This window comes from Phalangium opilio, unplaced genomic scaffold (genome assembly GCF_054372755.1).
Source record: "Phalangium opilio isolate 3A_F unplaced genomic scaffold, DU_Popi_V2 ptg000078l_1, whole genome shotgun sequence".
NCBI classification, from domain to species: domain Eukaryota; kingdom Metazoa; phylum Arthropoda; class Arachnida; order Opiliones; family Phalangiidae; genus Phalangium; species Phalangium opilio.
This window is the reverse complement of record NW_028324186.1, coordinates 6,623,733-6,629,732: the sequence shown is the minus strand read 5'-3', so window position 1 is coordinate 6,629,732 and position 6,000 is coordinate 6,623,733.

The window sequence follows — 6,000 nt, the reverse complement described above, 5'->3', positions numbered from 1 at the left end:
TCTATTTCATCTCGAAAGTCACTGCCGTACCTGATTTAAATCTCTGGTGAATCAGCTGTCCATTCGTCATATGTTTTCTATTTAGCACACATTTTAAGGGACATTTTTACCAAAACAAGAATTACATATTACGTAAGGTGCATCGGAGGAAACACGTGATTTCTTACTAATCTTGCCAACAACCTTTTTCTCCAGAGTTCGGAAGTGAAATGACTCTCTATAGTTTACAAAAGCCCCTTTTGGCCACCCAACAGGTGTGTGTTATATGACATTAAGGGGAAGGAGGGGGTCAAACTTGGTTCATAACAAAAGAATTTATCCCCATCTGTTTTTATTTATACGTAAACACGTTCAGACGTGTCTAGATTTTTGAGATGGGGGGGGAGAACGCAGTTCCATTTGATTCCTGGCTATGTTATCAATGGAATTTATTTTGTCCTTTCCTTAATTGGACCACCCACCAGGTTTTATGACATTATAAGTGGGGCGAGGGTTAACATTTATCCCCATCTGTTTTTTAGTTATACGTAAACATGCCCAGACGTGTCTTAATGGCTTGGGAGGGGGCGTGGTCGAATCATTTGTATTGTTATGAATGGAGTGTGATTTATTGCTTTGTTAATTGGCGAAGGGTGCCAAACATTTAATTGATTCCAGGTTGTTGCCCCGAGGGCATTATCCTGACAAGTCTCAACAAGTTATGTTTTTGTAGCGTTAGCAGAAATCAATCAATTAAACACGCTTATAATAATCAGAAACTTACACGACATATCAATCATAAAATTACATGTCCGTTTTTAATTGATAGCGAAGAAGGGTCGTTTATGTACAATATGCCATTCGTTCGATGTGGGCCATTTCTAGTGGGTTGTCTCTTAGCTTTTATTCTACGTCGAATTGGAAATAGTCCAACTTTGTGGAACTCTCATAGACTAAAACGAATGGGTTGGGGGGATGGGGGAGAGGAGGAATTGATGACGTCACATGATGATGTTGGCGGGAAAATTTGAATTGGTGGTGGATTTCTGTGTGTTAAGGCGTGGACCGGGTTTTACGTACTCTTCTCTTTTTCTCAACCTGTCAATATTTGATTGATTGTGTAGGCTTATAGTTTGTGGAGTATGCACCGTTAAGGTATGCATAACAAATTCTTAATGGGTGTGAAATTTTGCTGAAATTAAAAGTGTTTTTGGTGAAACATAGAGTAATTTTGATAAATTTAGCTAAAATTTAACTCAACGTTTTTAACAATTTCAAATGTTTTTCAAATGACCCTTTTCGTTTCGGTTAAATGTATGCTACACGACTGATTTCGTTTCGGTGGTTTATTCATTTTCTCATGTATTACTATGGGATTTTAGGAATTGTAAATTAGCGTTTTTGTTTCGGTCAATTGTAACCCAAATGATCAAAAACGTTTCGATGGATTTTTACTTCTAACACGAAATTTGTTGTGAATGATGCTTCTTACATTACTGTTTTACGTTTTGCCACACATTTTTGATTACACGGCCGATATTTTTGATAAATATAGTATAGTTAATGTTTCGGTCTAATAATACTTATTGATTTCTGCTAACGCTACAAAAACATAACTTGTTGAGACTTGTCAGGATAATGCCCTCGGGGCAACAACCTGGAATCAATTAAATGTTTGGCACCCTTCGCCAATTAACAAAGCAATAAATCACACTCCATTCATAACAATACAAATGATTCGACCACGCCCCCTCCCAAGCCATTAAGACACGTCTGGGCATGTTTACGTATAACTAAAAAACAGATGGGGATAAATGTTAACCCTCGCCCCACTTATAATGTCATAAAACCTGGTGGGTGGTCCAATTAAGGAAAGGACAAAATAAATTCCATTGATAACATAGCCAGGAATCAAATGGAACTGCGTTCTCCCCCCCCCCCCCATCTCAAAAATCTAGACACGTCTGAACGTGTTTACGTATAAATAAAAACAGATGGGGATAAATTCTTTTGTTATGAACCAAGTTTGACCCCCTCCTTCCCCTTAATGTCATATAACACACACCTGTTGGGTGGCCAAAAGGGGCTTTTGTAAACTATAGAGAGTCATTTCACTTCCGAACTCTGGAGAAAAAGGTTGTTGGCAAGATTAGTAAGAAATCACGTGTTTCCTCCGATGCACCTTACGTAATATGTAATTCTTGTTTTGGTAAAAATGTCCCTTAAAATGTGTGCTAAATAGAAAACATATGACGAATGGACAGCTGATTCACCAGAGATTTAAATCAGGTACGGCAGTGACTTTCGAGATGAAATAGAATTGTGGAAGCATGATAGTTAATACAAAGCATCTTTTGCTTCATAAAAAGGGGTATGTTTCACTTTGCATTATAACAATATGGATATTTTAGTCAATATTCTTGTGTACTTTAGTATTATTCGTATGAAGTTCAGTATTAATTTCTAATAAGGAACTTGTGCATGGTAGAATTGGTGTTTTTTAGGTAGTAATAAGTAAATGCCAGTATTTTAATCAATATTCATGTGCATTTTAGTAGTATTCTGCTATAACTTTTGCATGTATCGTATATAAATCAAGTGTGATTCAGTATTGTTCGTATGAAATTCAGTATTAATTTCTAATAATCCACTTGTGCATGGTAAAATTGTTGTTTTTTTAGCTTGTGTTATATAAATGCCAGTATTTTAATCAATAGTCATGTGTATTTTAGCCAGTATTCGGCTATAACTTTTGCATGTATTTTATATAAATCCCTTGCAGTTTAGTATTATTCGTATGAAATTCAGCTTTAGTTTATAATAAGGCACTTGTGCATGGTAAAATTGGGGTTTTTAAGATAGTATTATGGAAATGTTAGTATTTTAATCAATATTCATGTGTATTTTAGTAGTGTTCAATGTTCTAAACCCAATACAAACTCTGATTCTTCCGCCTATACAACTAGAATAAACTAGCATGAACTTCTCTTTCAGGATCTATCATAGAATAACCTAGCATAAGCCCACCAGGATCTAACATAAGCTTACATTAGCATAAACCTACCAGGATCTACCATAGATTGAGCCTTATATAACATAAACCTACCCGGATCAATAAGCCTAGCATAAACCTACCAGGCTCTACCATAGAATAACATAGCATAAACCTACCAGTATGATAGAATAACCTAGCATAAACCTATCTTTCAAGAACAAGTATAGCATAAACCTACCACGATCTACCATAGAATAAGCCTACAATAGCATAAACCTATATTTTTCAGGATCAATAGTAGCATAAGCCTACAATAGCATAAACCTATATTTTTCAGGATCTATAGTAGCATAAGCCTTTGTATTTTAATCAATTAGTATTGTATTTATTCACCAAATCGTATCAAAGCTAGTGTAATCCTTATGTTCTGGGTTTTTTAGTAATATTTGTTCATTTTAACTAATTATCGGCTACCGATTAGTGTAAAAATGTCGTAATTCCCCTTTTATGATATTAAAATGTGCTATCCTTTTAACCCTGTAACTCGTTTACTAGCCAATACAAAAACCGGTGTACACCTAGAACATCATCGTATCTTAATTTGTACCCTTTTCAATAAACTACGTAAACCTTATCTCAATTAAAACTGGTTCTTCAGTATAAGACTGGCATAAGCATACATGGAGACCTCAAAATCATACAGGGAATAGCATTACGGGAAGGGTGAGTGTAGAAAGGGTCTACTGAGCCCATGGAATTACCAATAAATCATACCCCAAATGTACACAATATCCTAAAGATACACCAAATAACAACAATACAAAACATGAGTACACCTAGAACATCATCGTAGCTTAATTTGTACCGTTTGCAATGTAAACCATATCTCAATTAAAACTGGTTCTTTAATAGAAGAGAAACATAAGCACACATGGAGACCTTAAAATCATACAAAAAATAACATTACAGGAAGGGTGTGTGTAAAAAGGGTCTATTGAACCTATAGAATTACCAATAAATCACACCCTAAATGTACACAATATCCTAAAGATACACCTAATAATAACAATACAAAACATGCATATACCTAGAACCGCGTCGTAGTTAAATTTATTCCATTTTCAATGTAAACCATATCTCAATTAAAACTAGTTCTTTAGTATAAGAATAACATAAGTATACATGGAGACCTCAAAATCATACAGAGAATAGCATTACATGATGGGTGGGTGTAGAAAGGGCCTACTGAACCAATAGAATTACCAATAAATCATCCCCTAAATGTACACAATATCCTACAATACCCCTGGAGTTAAGTGACACTGAATGTCGTAATAAGCTTACATTAGCATAAACCTATCTTTCAAGCTCTAATATAACATAAACCTACCAGGATTTACCATAGAGTAAGCCTGCAATAGCATAAACCTATATTTTTCAGGATCTACAATAGCATAAGCCTTTGAATTTTAGTCAATTAGTATTATATTTATTACCAAATCGTATCAAAACTAGTGTAATCCTTAGGTTCTGAGTTTTTTTAGTAATATTTGTTCCTTTTAACTAATTATCGGCTACCGATTAGTGTAAAAAATGTCGTAATTCCCCTTTTATGATATTAAAATGTGCTATCCTTTAAACCCTGTAACTCGTTTACTATCCAATACAAAACAGGTGTACACCTAGAACATCATCGTAGCTTAATTTGTACCTTTTTCAATGTAAACCATATCTCAATTAAAACTGTGTCTTCAGTATAAGGCTGGCAGAAGCATACATAGATACCTCAAAATCATACAGAGAATAGCATTACAGGATGGGTGGGTGTAGAAAGGGTCTACTGAGCCTATGGAATTACCAATAAAACATCCCCTAAATGTACACAATATCCTACAATACCTCTAGAGTTAAGTGACACTGAATGTCGTAATAAGATTACATTAGCATAAACCTATCTTTCAAGCTCTAATATAGCATAAACTTTCCAGTAACATAGAATAACCTAGCATAAGACTATATTTTTCAGCATTTACCAAAGAATAAACCTAGCAAAAGCCTATATTTCCAGAACTAATACAGCATAAGCCTAAAATAACATAAGACTAACTTTAAGGATCTAACATAGAACGTCTGAACGTGGTTACGTATAAATAAAAAACAGATGGAATGTCTTAACACGTTTGTGTGAGTCATAAATCACTCTAAATACAGATTCCATTGATAATACAAATGGTTTAGCCGCGCCCCCTTTTAAGGTCTTAAACCACCTGGTATGTAGCCAATAAAGGACAATAAAAAAGCATCAGTCAATATACCCTCAGGCTAATTATCAACCCCGCTATCAACAAAATCTCGCAATAAAGATCATTCGGTTGTAACCTTTTAAGCTGTAAAGACCTGTCGTAAGAATGTCCACCAATGTCGGAGATTACCGCGTGAACGCCCGTGTTAGACTAAGTAATGAATGCTCTGCGGTGTTTGACAAAGAAGGAGGGAACTATTGTTACCGAAGACGTTTTGAAGGAATTTATGGAGGAGTGGACGGAGATCCATTCAGCGACTGGGGTAATTATCATTACTTGAACTTGAAAATAAAAATAACCGTTATGGAGGGGAGATAGTATTCAACGAGGGTAGCGTCTTCACTCTAACAAAGGCCGAGGCAGGGAAACTGAACGATAAATTGCACTACAACCTTTTGAATGATCAAGTTATAAAATGCATGTGCGAAGCTATTTTAAAAACGCCTAGGATCTACCATAGAATAAGATAGCATTAGAGTATATTTTTACAGCAATTACCAAAGAATCTAATACAGCATAAGCCTGCCAGGATCTACCATAGAATAAGTCTAAAATACCAAAAGCCTATCTTTTTCAGCATTTACCAAAGAATAAACCTAGCATAAGCCTATCTTTCATGATCTACAATAGCATAAGCCTACCAGGATCTACCATAAAATAAGCCTACAATAGCGTAAAGCTATCTTTTTTGGCATTTACCATAGACTAAGCCTATCATAAACC